This window comes from Tenrec ecaudatus, chromosome 2, assembly GCF_050624435.1.
Source record: "Tenrec ecaudatus isolate mTenEca1 chromosome 2, mTenEca1.hap1, whole genome shotgun sequence".
NCBI lineage: Eukaryota > Metazoa > Chordata > Mammalia > Afrosoricida > Tenrecidae > Tenrec > Tenrec ecaudatus.
This window is the reverse complement of record NC_134531.1, coordinates 91824776-91848028: the sequence shown is the minus strand read 5'-3', so window position 1 is coordinate 91848028 and position 23253 is coordinate 91824776. Positions and strand designations below refer to the sequence as shown.

Below are 23253 nucleotides of genomic sequence, written 5' to 3'. Positions count from 1 at the left end.
ATAGATATGACAGTGTTGGCACATTAATATTCCTGTCACTGGGGGTTTCAAACTTTTAAGGAGAGGATGGGAATGGCTTCAGATGGTAACTGGTAAAATAGGGCAATGTACGGTGGGACAATTAGCCATTAGTGGCCATAATAAAATATGTAGAGTGACTTCTCCCACTACCTGCCTTTGATTAAAAAAAAAATACTGTGAGATAGTCTTTTGGGGATGCCAAGAAAATTCCTTTGACGTTCAGCTTGCATGGTTGTTCTAAGCATCCTAATAAGAATATTCAGTGAAGAGCGGCCCCAATCAGTAGAAGTGAGAACTGTTTTATTTCCCCGCCCCCCTTCTGTAGCCACTGTGGTAGTTCATGGGTAACAGATGCTTCCACTTATTCCACAACTACCCTCATTAAAAGTGACTGTGCGGTCTAATTGAATAGTTCTCCACATAGTTGAATCTGCACAGAAAGTAGTTCCATTATTGGCTGTTCTGCAAGCATTTCTTCTCCTGATGGTGGTTGCTGATATGAAAAGCTTTATCATGACTGTCTGACAACTTTTCTTAAAGATGTAAATGGGAGAAAAATATTCTTTTCTTTGTTTTCCGTCCACCTTGTTCAGACTGACTCTGTGCTGGGAATTAGCCACTAAGAAATTCTAGTTATTTTTCAGAAAAGCATTATAAAGCATCTAGTTCTGGAAAAATCATCACTGTCCAGGAAAGATGACGTTGACAGTTGTATTTGATGCTTCTTTAGAATGGACGTGGGCAAGAGTTATTCAACACTACATTTTATGAAAAATAGTGACTAGTGACAGTTCTGGTGGGTGAGGTCTATGTTGAAATGGTAGACTTTTGCTTTCGGTAAAACACATGCATTGACCTGGTGAGTGAAATGAGGTGCTGCTTATAAGACGTCTTGCCAAAAGCTTTGTGGACCAGTTGATGTCACCCTAAGAACTGAGTCTGAGTCCCAGAGCAGCCACCTCACTGCAGAAGAAAGCTAAGTACAGTCTTCTTTGAGATGGAGTCATGACATAATATTGGATAAAGGCATCCTGAAGAAACAGAGTGACACATTTGCCATTATGCGGACTACCAAGGAAAGCACATCTCACTCCAAAATGCCTTTACTTCTTCACATCTGACTAACAACATCTCATAAAGGTTGCTGAGGTCAGTATCCTTTGTAGAACAATTTAATGTATGGCTGTGCTTTGGATTTGCTTGACTCCTTTCTTGCCCTCCCGTTATTTGTCATTTCACGTGTGTATCAGCATTGTTTGTGAATGGCAAAAGGGTTGGGAACAAACCAAGCATCAAGAAGGGCTCTTTCAGTTCACTCTAGGTAACTTTGTTTTAGAATAAAATGTCCAACCATCATAGGGCACTGGCAAGGTATTGCTGTCTCTTAAAAGAAGTCTTATATTGAAAGCAAAAGCCCTTCAAGGAGTGTTGTCAAAGAACCCTACAAAACGTAGTGTGCAGCATTACCCTTTACACAGGCTCTTTAACTGTATTGCCCTGGAGCTTGGAAAAGAGCTAATAGAAAGAAGGCTTTTTGAAAAGTATTATGAAATTAAATTTGAATGTAATAAATGGCTACTTACTTTCCCTAAATCAAATATTACTTCATGTCAAATGTACATGAACAAATGAACTTCTGCTCTGTCTTCTATCTAGATGAACATTAAATGAATACGGGCACAATGAATTAAAGCACAAATTTGATCCAGGAAAAGTATGAAAGAAAATAATAATAATAGCAATAGCTACAATAATAATGGGATGGGACATCAGTGTGAAAAAAAATACCTTCCAACACAGATTTCCTGATTGTGCTGATTTTTATTTCATAAGAATGTGTTTGTGATCAAACATACATTACATATGAAATAAGCAAGAAATACATTGTATAAAATGAGACATGTGAACTAAAAATGGAAATAGAGCAACTTTAAATGTTTTATTTTATGTCGACTTATAGCTGGAATGTAATGAAGTAGACTCTCTTCTCATGACATATTTAAGATAGTTTACATGATTTTGAAATGGCTTAAATAATTTTCCACTCACTACCGAATGTTCTGAAAAAGGGAAGGAAAATAGGCATTTACTTTGCTAGAGGTCCTTTCTTGCCATCTCCTTCAGTACTTAGGAATACCAAGGATAAACTATTTAAAGAAAGGAAAAAAATAAATTAATGCATATATGTACTTCTTTATATCAAAATGCACGAAGATATTTAAAAGTTACAATACAAAATATGTGATAAGAAGCAATCAATTTAGTAGTATGTAAGCATTGCAAATTCTCTTATAACAACATGTAAGCAAGTTATCCATAAATTGCTGTAGATAAAGAGAATGCTAGGATCATGATTAGAAAAATTATTAGCATTTAAAAATCACTGTAAAGAGGTAGTTTTTGCCCAACCATATTTATATAAAGGAATCTGTTTACACCCTCACAATTTTATTCTTGGGATGAACTCGTTAGTACTATCAGATCATATAGACTGAATGTCCTATTTTGAATTTCATAGAGTCACTGGGATGCAATTTCGTTCTCTATTAGTAATAGGCAGTGCGCCTCTAGTGACTTATGGGGAATGCTGGTGGCACTGAAGGCTGGGTATGGAACTGCTAATCATAAGGTCTGCAGTTGACACTCACCAACCCATTGGTGGCTGAGGTGATCTGCTCCTTTATAGATATAAGCCTCCAAACCCCTACATAGGGTTGCTATGATTCTGAATTGCTTTAATGGCTGTGGGTTTGGGTTTAGACTTTATGGAATCTAGTGTTTTATTAAGCTGTTTAATTATTTGTTTATTTAATATGTCTAATGATGAGATCCGTCATGTCTTATTTATCTTAAACATTTACCACCGCTTTAGTACATCCTACATATTTTCTTTGTGAAATTAAAAGGTCTTGGGCTTGATTTTATAGGTAACTGAAATATTTAAATGCCATTTCACCCAAAAGATAGGGGTAAAAATCCTTACAAACAAATATGAGATAGGCGTTACTGTTGCTGTGTGTTCTGTAGTCAGTCTGGTTTGTGGTATATTTATATGACAGAATATTATTGACCCGAGGGGTTTCCTGGGCTGACATCTTGGGACACAGAGCCTGTCAAAGCTGGTATCTTTCTAAAGCAGAACTCTTCTCCAGGATCCGAGAGAGACTGAGAAGGGGTATAATTGCCCCTTGTCTGGGGTTGAAAATCAAGGCAGGGCTGTGGAATTCTTCCTCTCACAGATTTTACTGTAGGAGTATTGCCAATGAAGAATACCCCCTAGATTGCCAGAGCCCGTACCTCCTGTCACTATGACACTTCACCGTCTAGCAAAGCAAGTCTTCCATCTTACTCCACTTCTGTATATAAAATAAAGGACAGACCATCTTCCTTTCTTATCCATGTATTGCTTACTCCTTGAAAAAAACATATATGTGTATATATATTTATAAAAGAAGTTGTTATGTAAGGATGTATGTCTGCTTTTCTTCAGAAGATAGATGAGAGTGATTCAGCTGACACTAAAGTTGTCGCTTTTTGTAACAGAATGTAATGCTGCATATATAAAAATGCAAAGTGTAATGTAGAGTCAAATGTCTCTCAGCACAAGAGTTGTTCGTTTTAGCACCCATTTTGTTGGTATTTATCAACTCACTAATTATAGGCAAATTGCTTCTAACAAGAAAACTGTGATGACGAGCAGTTTTTTCTGCTAACTCTAGTCTTCTGTAGTTCCAGGAAAGAATGTTGATAATCCAGATTCCTTTCTTTCTCTGTCTCTTGGAACGTGTGGAAATAAAATCATCGGACTGGTTTTTCTCCATTTTGGGGAGTCATGGCTAGGAAAAGGGAAGCCTGCTAGGTCTGGGAGGTCTTCTCAGCTCCTCTCATTGATTGGACAGTCTTGAAGACTCACTGGAGATCAAGATACCAAAAATAGAATTAGGTAATGCCAGTCTCACCAACAGAGAGTAACTCTATTGAGCTCTTGCAAGGGAAGTCCATCAATTGTTCCAACCCAGCATAAAATTTCTATATCAAATAAAAAGAATAAGAAGAGTCTTAAGAGCTAGCTCACATACCATTACACACACCCAGCAAATGGCTGACATATATTGTTTTAAACCTCCTATGCAGCAGAGCTCTCTGATATTGCTTGGTCAGACATAAAACAGTTTGTAACCTCCAGCCCTCCATTATAATCTTTTAAAGTGAGCTCAAATGAAAATGGGAGTAACATGCCAATCAAGAAAATGTCTTCATATCATACAATACAATAAAAGGTTGAATTTTCTATCACCATTGCTAATTTCACCCATTTGCTTCTCATTACAATAAGTAAACAAGATTAAATGGAAAATCTTACAGTTCACAGAGTACATTACGCAGCAGAAACGTCTGTACCAAATACTGACGGGGGGACTTAACCAACTTATATGCCTCTAAGTGAGTATTCCTCCCACTAGGAAGTTTTTACAATTGTAACATTATATTGGCAGGTTCCAGTCAACAATGATTCCTGCCATGCGCGTCTTTCTCCGATACACTGCTTTTAGTCTAATTGCTTATTTGCAGTCTCAGCAAGCAGAGAGAAGAATTTTATCCTCTCTGCCTTGCCTCTGAATACTAACTAGCTGGCCCAGCCGACGCTCTCTAAAGAGGGAAACTGCATGAGCCCCACACTGCATTTGACACTGTCAAGAGGCAAAAGAAAGAGCAAAACAAAAGTCTATTCAAGGCGGAGTCCTCTGATACTCTCCCCACCCCCTGGCCTCTTTAAAAATAAAGGGAGAGGGGGTAAACCCATAAATCCATTCCTGAATGCCAGAGGTTGTCAGAATAAGGACAATGAATGACAGGTGACTGTCAGTGGAATTCACAGTTTGCAAGTTATCACTTTTTGGCATTGTTGAACTAAAAAAGGGCACACATAACAGAGAAATGTGTCATAGATCTCTTAGGAATGCACAGACAAGCTCACTGTAGGACAAGCAACTAAGTATTTCCACATGGACACAGAGTTCCTTCCATTTCTGAGGATTCTTGCTGAACAATATTCTCAATTTATGAAGCATTTTTCTAATAACGACTTTCCTAACTAACTCTGGGGGAACCGCTGAAGGGTTACGAACAGGCTTTTCCTTACCATTTTCTTCCTAGAGTGGGGGATCTGTCACGATAGTTTGTAAAACTCCTTGCACATGTTGCTAACATTTTTTTAAAAGGAATAAGTGCAAAACTGATGAGAATTTTTCCGTTTGATTTTTAAAAGGCTTCTCTCAAGCTATTTCCCCCCAAAGATTCCATTACACTTTCATCTTCACGGACTGCCTTAATCCTCCTGTCTTTGTTGTTCTGTGCCTGATCAGCTTGTTTTAAAGTCCCATCTCCCCCCACATTTGTTAGAACTGAAACTTCACTTCGGGCACTTACAGTTATAAATCCCTACAAACATGCCGGCTTTCCAGAGAAAGGTAAAAAGTGTTGAAGCAGGAAAGGTTTTGATGGTTATTTAAATAATGCATATTAAGTTGTCTATTGCATGAACTCCAGGTACGGGGAGATAGCAAACATGGAGTGACAGAGTAATTTGTAATTAAAATAAGTCTGGCCCCTTCTCAGATTACTGGCTCACTCACGTCTGTTGGCCATCTGTAGTGGAGGGACAAAGATCTTGTTCTCAGTTCCATTGGGCTGCTGCTGCACGATCGCCCAGGATTCTAGAACTTGCCTTACTGGGCAGGAAGACCGCCCATTGTAGCCAGCTTTCGGACGCCGCCGCGTGAACAAGTGATGAGCAGCACGAGGATAGACACAGCGTCTGTGTTGGTCCAAGCACTCACAGGCTCACAGGAGATGCTCGCCTGGCTGTCACTGCCCCAGCAGGTGTCACACAATCTAAATCTTTTGAGAGAAATGAACAAGTCAGAGTGGGAGAACGGAACTAGCATGAAAAAAAAATAAAGAGAAAAGAAAAGAAAATGAGCGTGGTGATTTCCTGATCATACCACTTTTATTTATCTTGCTACAAGGGGAAAAATATCAAAAGGATGACTATTAAAAATGTTGTAGTTTCGCTATTATATATAGCATTTTCTTTTAGAGTTCAGAAATGAGAAGTTTTGGACTTAAAGTAGTCATCAACTCAGCTTTCATTTTGGTCTTATAGAAATTAATTTGTAGAATGTTTTATAAGCTGATGATATGAAAATACACGATAAATTCAATTGCATATAAAATTTATCTTCACACAAAAAGTAAATATTGTTGAATTTTTTAGAAAAAACAGTGCATATGTAATATTAACGGATAGTTTTGAGAATTGATTTAAGAATCTCTAGCAAAAAAATTCATATAATGAAAAAGTTCAGTTTATTCACATATTGCATTAGTGTTTTAATACACATTTGTAACCTTCGTGATAGAAAATCCCAAGGAAAAGTAATAAATTAAAAAAATTATCTTGGTCACAGTTTATCTTAATTTCTAATTATTAAATTTGTAAAACAAAGATGACAATATTTAAAATTTAAGGTTAGAATTTAGTATTGCTTTTTGGATTTTTTAAAACACATGGTCCTAGAAGTTTTATGAAACAATGATATGAGGCAAATATTTGATCTGGGTAATATTTTAACAGACAAAATTAAGTGTATCCAAATTTAAAACAACATTTCCTATTTTTTCCAGCCCCGTGCCCTGACTCCAACATTTTCTATTTTATGAGGAAAGCTTAAGCTAGCAATAAGTAAAAATTAATTCTCAGTAAGTCCATGAAAAATGTTTAAATGCTAATCGTATTGATTTTTTCAACCAACAGTTTGCTTTCTGGCTCACGTGTATGTGAGCACAGTGGGTGACAGTGGACACAGTGTAATACAGGAAGAAATGGTATGGGGAGAGCAGTTGCATCATACCAGGGACTTTTCAGCATAGAGGTATTTAATTCTAAACATTCATTTAGGTTTAATAAGGTACTCACTATATAATTGAGCAATTTAACTATTTTGAAAAATAATGACCTGTAGGTCACTCAGCTTGACAACTGCTAGTGAGGGTTCAGAGCATAACTCAGTTTGAGAAATACAGAAACCCAAGTAGATTGTCATCATTATAAGTGACAGAGATGCTTATATACTTTTTAATGAGGTTATCATCTTATAATCGATTTATTTCTATAGGAGACCAGTAATTTATTTTCTCCAGTGAGAAGGATAAGATGTTGAAGAGAAAAGGAGAGTGAAGAGAAGAAATACCAGCCTACCATGTGGTGCAGGAGTAGGTGCTAATACTTAGTCACTATATTTAAGTCATTATTCATCTTTTAGGTTATAATAATACATTGTCACATGTAAAGAGCGGAGAAAATTAGTATCATTAGCCAAGTAATCAGGGAAGTTCCTTAGGAAAGATGGGGCTTGAACTCCAGATGGAAGGAACACTTGGAGGTCTGGGGGATGAGAAAGAGCAACTTTCTTGCACGAAGGAGGGGTGAGCAAAGTCATAGATATGGGGATGAAGGTTGGTACTAGCTGCTGTCAAGTTCATTCCAACTCAGTGTCCCAGGGTATAAAGTAATACTTCTCCGTAGAGGTTGCAAAGCAAATTGCCCAGCCTGCATTCTGAGACACCTCTGGGTCGGTTTGAACAATAAATCTTTGGGGTAATAGCTCTTAACCATTTGTAGCACCGCGGGTCTCCCATGAGGAGGAATATGGGCTAATGATAGATCAATCCCGACTTTCCCTTGGCATAATTACAGAGATGATATATAGGTAAACAGACATACTAAATAGAGGAATTTGTGTTAGGAGGTAAAATTCAATGATGATATGATAGAAAAGTTCATTGCTTACTAACAGAGCCCTGGGCAATAACATAAGGACCTACCAATCTGTCCCTCTTCCTGTGAAGATTTAGTCTTAAGAACTCTATGGGACGGTTGTACTCTGCCTTTTAAGGACCTCTTTAAGGCCAGAATCCATTTGATAGCAATGAGTTTGACATTACTTTTATTACTTAGTATTGATGTTCATAAAAGGAGTACCACCAGCGTTAGCAATCTGACTGCAAACCACAAGGTCAGCAGTTCAGAACCACTTGCCATTCCTTGAGAGAGAGACTAGGCTCTCTACCCTGGCAGAGTGGCAGTCTCAGTAATCCACCGGGGGAGTTCTACTCGATCCTACAGGGTTTCTATGAGTCTGAATTGACTCGATGGTAGTGAGAATGATGTTGCTATAACCATTACATTTTATGAAAACTCCAAAATGTAATAATATAACAAGCCTTGAGAGACCAAGAAATAGTTGAAAACTTGACAATTCAAGCTTTATTTTATCACTTATATTCTGAGAATTGAAATTCAGATACATTTCTTATAGCAATTGAAATAACCCACCTATGATCTTGCTACTCTTAGGCAGAAATACTCAAATTCAAAAGATTATACAGCAATATTTCTTATGTGTTTTTTTATATATATTGGTGTGATCTTTTTAAGAAAAACAAGCCTGATAAATACCCTAGAGGTCAAAAGTCTTAAAAACCTGAATATACTAGCAATTCTACTGCTTGAAATTTATCCAAAATAAGTAATCAAATAATCCAGGTGATTAAAAAGTAATCAACCTATGTGTGAACCGTAAAATACTAATTGAATAAATTATGCATATCCAGATGACCATCAATACTTAATTTCAACCATGGAAAATCATCAGCATTGCCAATTATTTGAAGATGAAATGGACTAACCATTGTAAATCAGCACCCTTTAGTTGATACATACGTTGTCTACAAACTTTATTTTTGATTGGGTTATTAGACAGCTGTATTCCCTGAGTATATATATGCCACGGAAGCGACATTAGAATTGTTTGGGAGCTGTGCTTCTCCTCTGAGAAGGTATTTTTTAAGCCAGATATAGAAAGATGACAAAACCATGTTCACCATAAGACGACCCATAGAAAATATTATTGCTTTGTCTGGATCCTAAAGAGGAAGACCCCCACTCTGCTGTAAGTTAGTCATAGTGTAGTGGCTTCCCTGTGCTTCTGATGCTGGAAGAAAATGCCACTGGTATTTCAAACACCGGGAGGGTTAAACAATGAGGAACAGGTTTCAGTGGAGCTTCTAAATCAAGAACAGATTAGGAAGAAAGAAATGAAGCCACACACACAATTTTCATTGATTTCTACCCGTGCAGAATTTAATCATGCTTCTGACAATTAGGTGATCATTTCTGAGGAATTATATGAATAGCAGCAGAGTATTTTCTGATACAGTACCAGAAGATGAATTGCTAAATTTGGGAGGCACTCAAAATATAACTGGTCAAAGCTGTCTCCCCAAAGGGAAGTCAACTTCAATGTCACTAAAGTAGTAAAGCTGTCTAACCATTACTTGCTGATGGGACACAGCTCAAAATGGAACGACAGTGGAGGAAGAGGAGGAAGAGGAGGAGAAGAGGGGGAGGAGGAGAAGACTGCTGCAAACATCTGTTAATAGTTGGAACAAAGTGCATTAAGCATGAATCTAGGAAAATTGAAGTTGCAAACAATGAAGCATATAAAATCATTATCATAGGCATTAGGGAGCTAAAAAGCAGGGAAATTGGCCATTTTGAACAGTGAGATCATGTTTTCCTATTTTAGGAATGAAATTTCCAAGAGGAATGGATCATATTCATCTTCACAAAGAACATCTCAAGACATATATTCGCAGGACAATGCTGTGTGTGTGATAATATTCAAAACACCTTCAAGAAAGGCCAGCTAATCTGATTATTATTCAAATTGATAAACCAACCACCAAAGACAAAGACGAAAAATTGAAGAATTCCACCACTACATCAGTCTGAAATTGTGAAAACATGACATTGCGATTTATTGATAGTTTCCAGCTACTAGAATTCAAAAGTTGGAAACAAAAGCCTGTGTTCCCAGTTGAGATGCTTCAGAGCTAGTAACTGTGTCCTCCCTGAGGGAGATGCAAAGCTGGGTGGCATCTGTGCCCCAGATGCAGGGAGGCTTTTCTGGGAGTGGGGCAACAGTAACCTCAGAGATGGGAAGTTTTGCCGTAGGTCCCTGGTGCCCTCCTTGGAGGGGACAGTTTGTGGAGGGCAGCTTGCCCTCTGGTGGCTTGGAGGTTTTCCCTGCTACCAGTGAAGTCTTGCTTGCCACCAGCCATCCATGTTTTAATGCTGATGTATTGGGATCAGAGAGTGTTGGCTGGATTTTACTTTGATTGATGGCACCTGGGAGGCCTGTGATGGGCAGTTAGGCCTGCGATGGGTGGGAAGTTTTGCGTGAAGTGTCTCGAGTCTTATATGATCTTAGCTGAGAGAATATGCTTCCAGAAGCTGTAACCTCAGTGGATTGGAAGATTTAAGATGGGCACCGAGGTTGGTGGTTCTGGGGAGGTGTTGACCTCCACCAACCAAGCTTGGATCCCCCACCAGCCAGCTGCCTTCCTCGTTGGATGGTGTAGTGGGAAGGTACTCCAGCAGAGCCCTCTGTGCCAGGGTGTCTGCTGGTTGGCTGCGTGGTCTTTGCCTGCAGGGAGGCTCTGCTTGGCATGGCTATCATGCTGTCACATCTGGGGAGAGAGAACTCACTCAAAAGTTTCAGGTGTGGAGTTGGAGATGCTTGGTAGCTGGTCGCTGTGCCCTCCGTGGCACAGATGCACGGCTGGGAGGCATGAGTGATACCAGATAAGGGGAGGTCTTGCTGTGCTCACAGTCAGGGAGATGTGCTGTGTATCACCTTGTCCCTCCCACACCAGAAACTGGAATGTAGACTGCAATAGTGACATTTCTGAAGCAATGCCGCAAACGGGAGGAGCCTGAGAACCAGGTTCAGCTCTGATCCCCTCAGCAACCATGTTCTTCCAAGTTCCACCATCTTGGCCTAGCAATAGCACGTAAGAGGATGGATCCACTTTCTTTTCATTTAATCATTATGCTTATGTACTCATATATTTAAAATATCTTAACGTACAAATTTATTTTTGCATGTGTTTATTCATACATATTCATATAAAACATACATTTTCATATGTTGCTCCAAGAGACTTCAGCCTATGGATTCTCTCACTTTCTGTCTCCTCCTCTTGTAGTAAAATGTCTGTCCCATCACCCATGTTATACCTGCCTGCTCTCTCGCTTACTGCTCCTCCCTCCCTCCTTTCTCCTCCACCCATGGTGACATCAACCCTCTTTCTTTTTTTTTAAACATTTTATTAGGGGCTCATACACAACCCTCTTTCTTTAGGTATGAAAACCTTTTCTTGATTTGAAAAAAAATGAAATATAGCAGTCTCATACAATATTTGTTCTTTTGTGTTGGCCTAACTTCACTGAACACCTTGTTGTTTTTGTTAAGTGCCATCAAGTTGGCTCCGACCCATAGAGACCCTGTGCACGAGAGCAGGAATCACGGCTGGGTCCTGAGCAGGCCTCACGACTGTGCCTACACTGCACCCGCAGTGTCAGTGCGTCTTCTGGAAGGTCTTCCCTCCTTAGCTGCCCCTCTACTTTACCAAGCACGATGTCCTCCAGGGACTGGACTCTTCTGACCACATATATGAATCATGGAAAACAAAGTCTCACCATCCTTGCCTCTAAGGGGCACTCTGGCCATCCTTATTCCAAGACAGGTGTGTTTGCCCTTTCAGGAGTCCTTGGTACTTTCAATATTCTTCTCCAGCCCCACAATTCAGTTGCATCAATACGTCGGGCTCCCTTATTCAATGTCCAACTTTCACACATTAAAAACACCATGACTTGGGTCAGGCATAACTTAGTCCTCATAGTAACATCCTTGCTTTTCAATATTCTAGGGGTAATTACATAATCGCCTGTCAATTTGAGAAGATTAAGAACGAAGGGATGGAATTTAGACTGTCAACCAAGTGGAAACTTGATGACTTCATTTAGAGGCACTAAGGAGATAAATAACTCACTTGAGGTGGGACTCATGCTTACTCCCTGGGAGATATTGCAGTTGAGAAGACACCTGGAGATACTCTAGTGCCCCGAGCTGGAGGAGCCACATGGAGACCCCTGCCAGCACTGAGATACTTACAAAGCAACTGGATCCACAAGACTTTCCACCCCCTGGCCTGTGATCTTCCTACATCCGGTGTCATTGCATGTGTTTCATGAGTCTGAAGATGACTTTATAGATTGGTGTTGGACATATGGGCTTATATTGGACTTATGGACTTGCTCTGGACTGGGCTGGGAGGTTTTCTTAATGTACAATTATTCTTTATGTAATGCTCTTTCTCATACACATATGAGTGTTGATGTATTTGTTTCTCTAGTCTATCGAGACTAATACAACTCTCAATTGGTTATGTGCTGCAGATTTACTTAATTCAGTGCCTCTTTTGATAATTTGACTGCTGCTTCAGTGGGTATTGATTATGGATCCAAGCAAGACTAATCCGTACCTACTGCAAACTTTCTCCATTTTTCTTGATGTTACATATTGGTGCAATTGTAAGGATTTTGGACTTATTTACATTTGGTCATTATTTATAGTGAAGGCTGAACTCTTTCATCTTCCTCAGCAAGAGCTTAAAGTCCTCACTTTTAGCAAGCAAGTTTATGTCATTTGGGTATTGCATATTGTTAATAATACAACCAGAACTGCATTCTTCTTCACGCAGTCCAGCTTCCCTGATAATTTACTCAGCATAGATTGAATAAGTCTGAGGAGAGGAGACAGCCTAAACACAGCCCATCCTGATTTTAAACCAGACAGCAATCTCTCGCTCTCTTTGCACAACTGCCTCTTTTGCAGCTGTGCTATCTCTCCACACTCCACATATATCCCGCAAATCTATTCACATTGTGAGATATTTCATAATTTGGCTTTCCTGATTTGTGGGATTCCATTGTGTGTATGTACCGATATTTATTTATCCATTCTTCCACTGACAGTCATTTAGAAAGCTGCCATCTTCTTTCTATGGTCGATAGTGCTTTGATGAAGATGAGTGGGCGTCTACCGGTTCACTCTAGGGTCTTTATGTAGGGTATTTGTCAAATAGCTCTATTGCTGGGCCATATGACATTTCTACACACAGTTGTTTGAAGAAGTGTTTGCCACTACTTTCCACAGTGTTGACACTGTTCTGTAGTCCCATTAGCAGTGCAGGAAGGTAACAATCTCTCAATATTCCTTCACGCATTTGCTATTTGCTGAGTTTTTGATCTTTGCTATCCATTCTGATGTGAGGTGGTATCTCATCTTTCTTCTGATTTGTATTTCTTGGATGACTAGGGATTATGAGCTTTTCTTTGTGTCTGTTGATCACCTAATATCTTCTTAGGCCAACTGTCCATTCATATAACCTGACTCTTTTTCAATTGATTTGCCCTATCCTTATTCTTAGAATTATTTCCCTTTAATCATAGGAATATAGCACATACAAAGGACATCTAACCACACACTGTTGCACAGCGCATAGTAATAGAACTGCGGCAGCTTCCCAGGACATCCCCCCACCCAGCATATGTGCCTCTTTATTCCTCCTCTTCCATTCTTTTCCCACCCACTCTCCTTCATCCCTCCCGGCCCCTCAGCACTCATCCTCTTTCCTCCACTCAATGTCTTCATAGTCTTCAAAGTCTGTTCCTTTGTTGTGAAATCTATTTTTCCCTTTTTATTTTCTTTATAATATTGGTGTTACAAAAATATTTATCTTTATGAGACTGACTGTGTTAGAGTGGGTACTTTAGAGAAACAAACCCACAGAAACTCATATATAAGAGAGAGTCTTATATAAACTTAAGTGCACATCAAGCAAACATCCCAACCCAGTGCTGCCCAAACCCACAAGTCCCATATTAACCTGTCTGACATCAATCCACAAAGTCCTCCTCAATCTCACAAAACACACACTATGATGCCGACTTCAGGAGGAAAGCTGAATCTGTGAATGTGTAAACATCTCAGCGTTGGCAGGGGTCTCCACAGGGTGGTACAGCACCCAGGGCTGCATTGGGGTAGGTCCATGTGGCTTCTCCTTGGGGACGTCTTGCAGTAAGTGAGTCTTGCCAGCTGAAGCAGGGAACTGGCTAAGGCAGCTGCATCTTGGTGTGACTATCACAAAGCAAGAGACCTGAGAACTCGAAAGGCGAGCCTCACCAAGTCATTTATCCCTCCGCCACTCAATTAACCCCACATGTGCTTATTGGCCATTTTGGCACAATAAACTAACTACCTCGCTGACTAACTTTGCTAAGCATAATATCTTCTAATTTTGTCCATACATCAGGTGTTTAAGAGGTTCATCATGTTTTTTAAGGATGTATAATATTCTATTGCGTGTATGTTCCAAAGTTTATGTATCCATTTCTCTACAGGCACAGATGTTATTATTTATTGTCTCTATATTTTTGCTACTATAAAAAATGTCATGTTCATTATCTTGTTCAGGCTCTGTGCCACATAGATTACAAAATCACATGCCAGTTATATGCACATTTTAGAAATCATTTTATTGGGAGCTCATACAACTCTTATCACAATCCATCCATCCATTATGTCAGGCATAGTTGTACATTTGTTGCCATCATCATTCTTGCTTGAGCCCTTGGTATCAGCTCCTCATTTTCCCCCTCCCTCTCTGCTTTCCCTCCTTCATGAACCATTGATAATTTATAAATTGTTATTTGGTCATATCTTACACTGTAAGACGTCTCCCTTCACCCACTTTTCTGTTGTCCGTCCCCCAGGGAGGCGGTTATATGTATGGAGATCCTTGTCACCGGTTCCTCCTTCCTACCCTTCCCGCCCTCCACCCTCCTGGCATGCCATTCAGGCAGCACTGTACTCTTCTCCAAGGAGTCCTGGGAGGTTACACATGGGGCTGCTAACCGGAAGTTCAAAAGTTCAACAGTTCGAACAATCAGCCACTCAGCTGGAGAAAGATGGGACTTTCTACTCCCATAAAGAGTTTGTCTCAGAAACCCACAGAGGCAGTACTACCCTGTCCTATAGGATTTCACAAATCAGACAATGCATGGACGTCATGATCTCTTCACATTCTCTCCAGCTTTATTATTTTGCTTTGCTTTGTTTTTTAAGTTTTGCTATGAATGTTGTTGTGAAGTGGCATCTCATTGTCATTTTAATTTGTGTTTCTTTTATACCTTAGTGGTTGCAAGTATTTCTCCACGTAACTGCTGGCTTTCGGGGGTCATCTTTAGGAAATGGCCTATTCCGGTCTTGTGTGCATGTTTTATGGGCTTATCTGTGTTTCCCTGAGGAAGGTGTAGTTTTCTGGGGCGCCCTGGCGGCTGAGCGGCTTATTTGTTGGACAGCTAATCGCAAGGAGAGGATGGGGCAGAAAGAGCGGATTTTGCAGCCCCAGGAAAGCTGTCACCTCACAACCCCCGGGGGCCGTTCCACTCTGTCCACTAGTGTTTCTTCTATGAGTTACAAGCGACTCCATGGCGGTGAGATTGGAGTTTTCTACAGATTTTAAAAATGAGACGTCATCACATATGTCTTTTTTTTATGTGCTGTTGGGTTTTTAATAAATAGGAGGCACATCACGTCATCTGTTACATTGAATAATAAATAAGAAGCAATAATTCAAGAGGGCCCAGAAAGCTTTGTATCCACAAAATTGAAGAATGGAAAAGGACCTTCACCACTTTAGCCTTTGGTTAACTTTTTCTTTTGATCTCTGTTCTCCCACCCGCATCAGCATGCTACGTCCAGAATGGAACGTGGTCTTCAAGCCTTATACTAGTTGGGTGGCTAGTTTATTGGCTTGCCTTAACAATGGACTCAGGAGAGCCCTAACTTAGCTGAGAAACCTGGGCAAGTCTTCTTTGATTTCAGCTTCATCCCATGGTCCATGAATGTTTTCTTTCAAGAGCTGCAGCCCAATGAGGTAGAAAGGGCAGAGACATGAGATGGACACGAGCAGAAGGGCAAAGAGGATGGCTCCCACACCACTAATGGGCCGAAGGCGGAAAACGCAAAAAGCAGCGTGACCCCCACAGTAGCTGCGAGGAGTACATGCCTTCAGTTTCTTCTGCAACATGGGCCAGAGGGCAAACATCTGGATGGCAAACGTCACCATGATGAAGGCATGCAGGGACCGAGGCAGGCGGGAGGCCAGGCAAACGGAGGCAAAGATGGCCATGTTCAAGGACAGGGTGCTGGACACAATCGCGGAGTTGGCACCATAGTCGAAGAAGATGAGGTGGCCTAACATAACAGCATGAAGACTGACATGACGTAGATGGTGTCAGTGCTGACAGACTCTGTCAGGGCCTTCGGCACTGGGGAAAAGCCGTATGTAAAAGTAATGAAAACCAGCGCGCTCTTCAGGTCTGCCCACCGTGTCCGCCCACTCTTCTTCCGCCCTTCACCTCCATCAGTGAAGTCAAACAAAATATAGCCAATCAGGGACGAAGCCAGGCCGGTCCCAAAGAGCCAGAGAGGGGCCAGCAGACCCTCGTCCATATACCACCAGATGACCACAAACACACTGCACAGCTGCTGAATCACCACACTGGACTCAAACACCACCACCCAGTACTGGTATTTTCGGGCATAGATGTTTTTCCCGAGCTCTTCCAGAAAGCGCCGATCCACGTAGTTATCAGGAAATGGCTGTCGCTTCTACAAGACCTTCTGCCACCTGACCTCGTTGGTGTTCTTTACTGGCTCTTCACACATTATCCTTTTCCTTAAAATAAGGCTGGTTCAAGCTCCCTCGCAGAAGTCCATGCAGTTCTGCTTCTTTATGAAGTTTTGAAGTAAGACCTCACTGGAAATTCCATGCTGTGCTGTAGTTGATGTTCTACCGGCCTTCCCTTGTTTCAAAGGCAGTGGCCCAGGCTAGGTCTGCAATAGATGAGTTTGTTCTCTGAGGCAGAATAGTACAGCAATTTCCTGCCCATGGACTCCCAGGGATGCGCGGCCGGCCGCCCGCATCCTTCCCCATCCGGGCCGCCAGGGTCGCGGAAACCACATATGTCTTTACCAAAATGTTTACCCCCAAAGTGTGAGTTCTCTTTTTACTCTTTTGTTGAAGTTTGTTGGTTCCAGTGCTCGATTTTGCCTTCTATAATCTGGACATTATTCATGAAGTCTGCTAATGTATTTCGGCTCTTGAATTTGTCCCGAATTTGCAGTGTGGTCCCAGGGTGGTGGTGGCAGGAAGGTCTCTGGAGGGACAATTCGGTCTCAGCTGAGATGCCTCACAGTCGGTAAGTGTGCTCTTGGTGACTGGGAGGTGTGGCTGACCGGCATCTCTGCCCGCAGATGAGGGGCAGCTAAGCCGTCAGGTTAGCTGTGCCGTGTGTAAACTGTGCCCTGGAGCAGAGTGCGGCCCCTGAGGATCATCTCAAATATGCTTTTAAAGCATAGATGCGAAGGGTGGGGTGGGGGTAAGTATTTTAGGTAAATGGAAGTGAAACTACTAGAACAGAAGTAATGAGAATGTTGATACAACATGAAGGATGAAAACAGTGTTATTATCTAGAAACTGAGATGGGAGAGGGTTTTACTCTACATATTTTTGCCAAAAATAAAATTGAAAGTAATAACAAAAACTTCTGTCTTCACAAATCAAAATACGGAGCCTTCCTCAAATCTAGTAATTTAATGGGAAATAAATGTATTCATGGATTCGTTCCGCATAAACAATCCTTTCGGTGTTCCAGCGGTACTTTGTGATCGGCTCATTTCAGTTACTAGGAAGGCGGCGCCCTCAGGAAACTTGCATCTGTCATCTTTTCCTATGACCGTGCTGACTGCCAGAGTTCGGGTCAAAGTTGAAAGGTCAGCCTTCATCTGTGGCAGGAGTGTTTCCTTTTGCCAAACACTTGGATACTGGAAACGCTTCTGTTCACAGAGTTCATAATTTACATGAGAAATAGAAATGTGAGAGAGCGTCACTGCTGGGAATCTTATTTCATATTTCATTGCAATTATCCAGCTGATAACAGTTTTCATTTTCCATCTAAATGGTAAAAATGCGTTCATTTGGGGGACACTATCTTGTCAGATAGGCAATAATCACAATAAAGTTCGCCTATCTTGGCTCTCTGAAACCTGTAGTAACCTCCTGCATTGGAATCAATGACGTGAACTGAACACGCACAATAATTACCTTCCAGAATTCACCTGATGGTGAGGATGTGGAAAATTATTTTGTTTTGAACTGAAAATGAAGGCCAACTGATGCATTTTTATTATTTGCATGACTTTTTCAGTGAAATCAGAGCATGCTTGCAAGTAAGTACTATATATTTCAGGTACTAATATGGCCTGAGTGTGAAAAAATAAGATAGACACTGCTACATTTCAAAAGACACTCTAATCTTTTTTAATATATATCCAAGGAAATGTCTTATTATCTGAACTGTCTTTTAAGCATTTTGTAAGAAATTATTATTGACAATGCTGAGAACTTTATGTCATCAGTTGATATCTGACCACAAATTAAATTGTTTATCTTCACTTTATCATTCCTCCATATGTATCCATTTCCCAATATGTCATACTATTTCCATTTCTCCCACTCCCTCAACAATAGAATTTACTTTTTCTGGTTTGGATTTACTGTAGAGTTTTCCCCAAATGAAACATTGCTTTTTGTTTTTCTTATAATGTTGAATGAAAACAAAATCCACAAACACCCTTCTGTTTAGTTTCCCTTTGGAATGGCCAAATGTAGCTGTTAGCTGTCTAACTCGTGAGGGCATTCTCTGTATAATGCTCACACCTTTGGAAAAATATTTATTATTGCCCCATAACTTCTGGTAAAATATGAAAGAATGGAAATTTCACTATTAGCTGTTATTATGTGTTGACTCAGATATGGCTAGAGAAGTGTATGAAGACAAATCAATTTAGATTTCCATTTAGTTCTCCAATGCATATTTATTGAGCACTACTATGTGCTGTTCACGTAAGGATAGAAGTAAGACTAATGTATGACTTTTATTCCCAAAGATTTAATATGTTGTATCATACTGGTAGAATTGATGGTAAACTGTAATGGGGATTTGTGAATATTTTGGTTCGTAAGGGAGGGTGGGGATGTTGGGAAGTAAAGACATGTACTTATATCACCTGGAAGGTCCACATTAGTTTACTTTTTTAAACCTTTTTATATAATACCACAGATTTGCTTAAATGTAATGTTGTTTAATTGTTTGTATCTATCACTCTTAAAATTCATTTATATTTTGATATCCATCAAGGTTCTTAAAAGATTTCAAAGACCAGGCATAGAATGGTAGCATCTAATTCTAGTCCAATGTAAGAAAAGTTTCTCATTTTCTTATCTGTGTCTGGGAAAATGTTAGGTACTCTCCACAGAACATGCTCATCAGGATTAAGAATGGAATTTTTGTGTGTGCATACAGGATATGCATATATAAGGAAACAATACTGACATTTCTGACATCGCAGTTGGATTGAGAGGCTTGTTGTTCTGGTTAGGTGCTTTCTGATTGGCTCTCACACACCGCGAACCTATGTCCAAGGAAACACTTCCCAGTCCTGCCCCACTCTCACCACTGTTGTTAGGCCCGGACCCATGGTTGAAACCACAGCATCAAACCCTCTGGGCCAGACACTTCATTTCTGCTGTCAGGCTACTTTACCAAACATGCCATCCTTTTTCAGGGACTGGATTTCCTGAAAACATGTCCAAAGTACATGAGATAGAGCCTTGCCGTCCTCTTTTCTAAGGAGAATGTTGGTTGTCCTTCTTCCAAGACATATCTGTTTGGTCTTTTGACAGTCATGGCACTTTCATTATTTTACAGAGCACTGTAATCCAAATGCATCAATTCTTCTTAAGTCTTCCTAATCAATGTCTAGCTTTCACATGCATATGAGTCAATTGAAAATACCATAGGTTGGATCAGGGGTACCTTATTCCTCAGCATGCTGTCCTGTCCTGGATCTTCAAAAGTGTAATGAGATCTTGTGCAGCGGATTTGTCCAATGAGATCCCTCTTTGATTTCTTAACTGTTTCTTCCATGAACATTGACTGTGGATCCAAACAAGTTGAAATCCATCCCGACTTTGATTAATTTAGAAAACAAAAAATCTACATGAGATTTTTACAACCAACTTGCATTCATCATCGTAGAGGACATTCATCATCATAAAGGACGTTTCAAGATCCATCTTGAAGTACACTGCGATTTGTGATAGGATTATATCCACATTTCAAGGAAATCCAATCAATACACCTGTTATTTAAATTTATGCACCAATCGCAAAAGTTAGTAATGAATAATTTGAAGAATTCTACCAAGTCATTCAGTCTGAAATTGATCAAGTAGGCAACAAAGATGCATTGGCAATTGGAATACAAGAGTTGGAAACAAAGAGGAAGGCACAGTAGTTGGAAAATACATTCTTGGGGATAGACATGGGACTGGCGATTGCATGATAGGGTTTTGTAAGACAATTGACTTCTTCCTTGCCAACATCTCTTTTCAAAAAAACAGAAGGGGATATACAGGAAAACTTCTCCCACTGGAATACACAGACATCACATTGACTATAAGTATTTGAAAAAATGACAAGGAAGCTGAATCTCAGCAGCTAATCTCTGCCCAGGAGCTGACGTGAAATACACCATCAATATGTAAGTAAAAGTTGAAGTTGAAAAAAAATTAAATTAAGACCTTGAGAGCCAAAATATGCCATTGGATATATCCCACATGAATTTCAAGAACATCTCAAACACAGATCTGCTGCACTGAACATGAGTGACAGATGACCCAAATGAGTTTTGGGAGGAAGATTAACATTCACAAAGAAAGCAAAAGGTCATTAAAAAGAAAGGAAAAATAGAAAATATCAACTTGGATGTCGAAGAGATTCCAAAGCTTGCTGTTACTTACAGAATAGCTAACAAAAAAAAATGCAAGAAATGAAGAAGTCAAAGAACTGAATAGAAAATTTCAAAGGGCAGCTTAAGTACCCAAAGTCAAATATAATGAAATGCACAAAGAGTTAGAAACAAAAAAGGAAAGGTCAACATATCTTAGATTGAAGGAACTCAAGAAAATATTCAAGCCTCAAGCTGCAATATTGAAATACTCTTTGGGAAAAATATGAATGATGAAGTACCTAAAGAAGGTGAAGAGAATACAGCACAACCATGCCAAATGGGAATATTACAGATCCAACCATTACAATAAGTAGCATATGAGCAAGAACCAACAGTACTGAACTGAAAACATTAGTCAAAAACAAGGAAATGGCCGAATACCAATGGAAATGTTTGAATAAGCTCATGAAACAGTAGAAGCACTCATTTGTCTATGCTGGGAAATTTGGAAGACCATTACACACCCCAATGACTGGAAGAGATCCATATTTGTGCTCGTTCTAAATAAAGATGATCCAACAGAATGCTTGAGTTATTGAACAAGACCGTTAGAATCATATATAAACAAATTTTGCTGAAGATCATCCAGTAAGAATTGGTGCAGTACATTGACAGAGAGCTGTCAGAGGATGTGGACAAAGGGTTATCATTGCTGGTGCTAAATGGATCTTGGCTGAAAGCAGGAAATTACATAAAGTGATTTACTTGTGTTTGAATATGCTAATGCATTTGACTATGTACATCCTAACACACCCTGGAAAGCCTTGAGTAAAGAATGGGAATCCTGGACTACAGCATTGTGCTCATGAAGAATCTTTACATGGATCAAGAGGCAGTTGTGTGAACAGAAAAAGGACATTCTGCATAGTTTAAAATCTAGAAGTGTTACACATGCTACCTAAACTTATTCAATCTGTACACGGAGCAAAGAATCAGAGAAGCTGGTTTAGACAGAAAAGAATGCAACATCAGTATTGACAGAAGATTTATGAACAATGTGCAATACACAGATGAGGCATCCTTACTTGCTGAAAGTGAGAAGGACTTCAGATACTTGTTGATGAAGATCAAGGATTGCAACCTTCAGTATGTATTTCAACTCAATGTAAAGAAGACCAAAATCCTTACAACTAGACCAATAAATAACATCATGATAAATGGAGTAAGGGTTGAAGTTGTCAAGAATGTTGTCTTGTTTGTAGCCATAGTCATAATGGGAGTAGCTTGTCATATTATTGATGGATTTGAACCCTGGGCCAGTTGGTTAGCATTTGAGGACTTAAATGATAAGCCTCCAAGACTCTCACTTCAATGTTGACCTGTTTTAAGTTCTATTTCCAGAGTCTGTTCTTCAAAATTATTTAGAGACAATTGAAATCACTTCCCAAGGACACATCACAATGTAGGGCGTTTTCATTCAAGACATTTGAACCTATTCTTTTCCTGACAATTTCACGACCCTGTCATCATAGCCAGGAATACATACAGGTAATGTCAAGAGAGCAAAACAAACACACAAACAAACCGGACACTAGCAGTGAATCTCTAGATAAAATACTAATTCTTATCATACTTTTTTGTTTGTCCAAGAAAGTTTTTTAATTTCCCTTTTAATAAATAATGTATCACTTGTCTTGATTTCAGTTAGATACCATGTATATGTCCTAATAATAAATTGAAGCCCTGGAGGCACAGTGTTAGGAGTTTGGGTATTAATCGAAAGGTGAGTGGTCAAAAGCCACCGAAGAGTCCATTTCACAGCGGAAGATGCGGCAGTCGACTTCCATAAAGATTTACAGCTTTGGAAACCCTGCGGGAAAATTCTCCCTCAGCTCTAAAGGGTGACTATGGGGCCGGCTTAGCAGATATGGATTTTCAAATAGTGAATTAAATCATTTTAAAATCATGGATAAAGTAAATTATTCTTTCCAGTGACTCTTTCATCATAATATAAGTAACTTTTTAATAGAAACCCAGATTCCCCATTAATTTATTTATAATTTTAAAAAACTATTTCATACATGTTAATTTTTGTGTCAAAGGCCACATAAAGCAAAATAGACCAAGATAATTTCTCTGATCTTATCTGATTCTTGTAGTCATCAAAGGGTGTTTTCTTTCAAAAGAATTATGCTCCCAGCTTGTTTGCCTCGGGGGATGTCAATTAAAAACAAATTATTTTATGACAGAAATTTTGCCATTTTTAGAGACAGGGTAAGTGAACTAGAAATGACAAAAATCAAATGAGAAATGTTAAAAATAAAGTTTGATATTAACCTGCAAATTGTTTATCTTTCAATTCAACATAGGTTTCCCCTTGCCAAACATGTCTCCATTCGCAG

At 39.6% G+C, this 23253-nt stretch overlaps 1 pseudogene; it reads right to left on the bottom strand.

Moving 5' to 3' along the window:
- Positions 1-15840: 15840 nt before the first annotated feature.
- LOC142440897 (phosphatidylinositol N-acetylglucosaminyltransferase subunit C-like) lies at positions 15841-16724 on the bottom strand (annotated as a pseudogene).
- Between the last annotated feature and the right edge of the window lie 6529 nt (positions 16725-23253).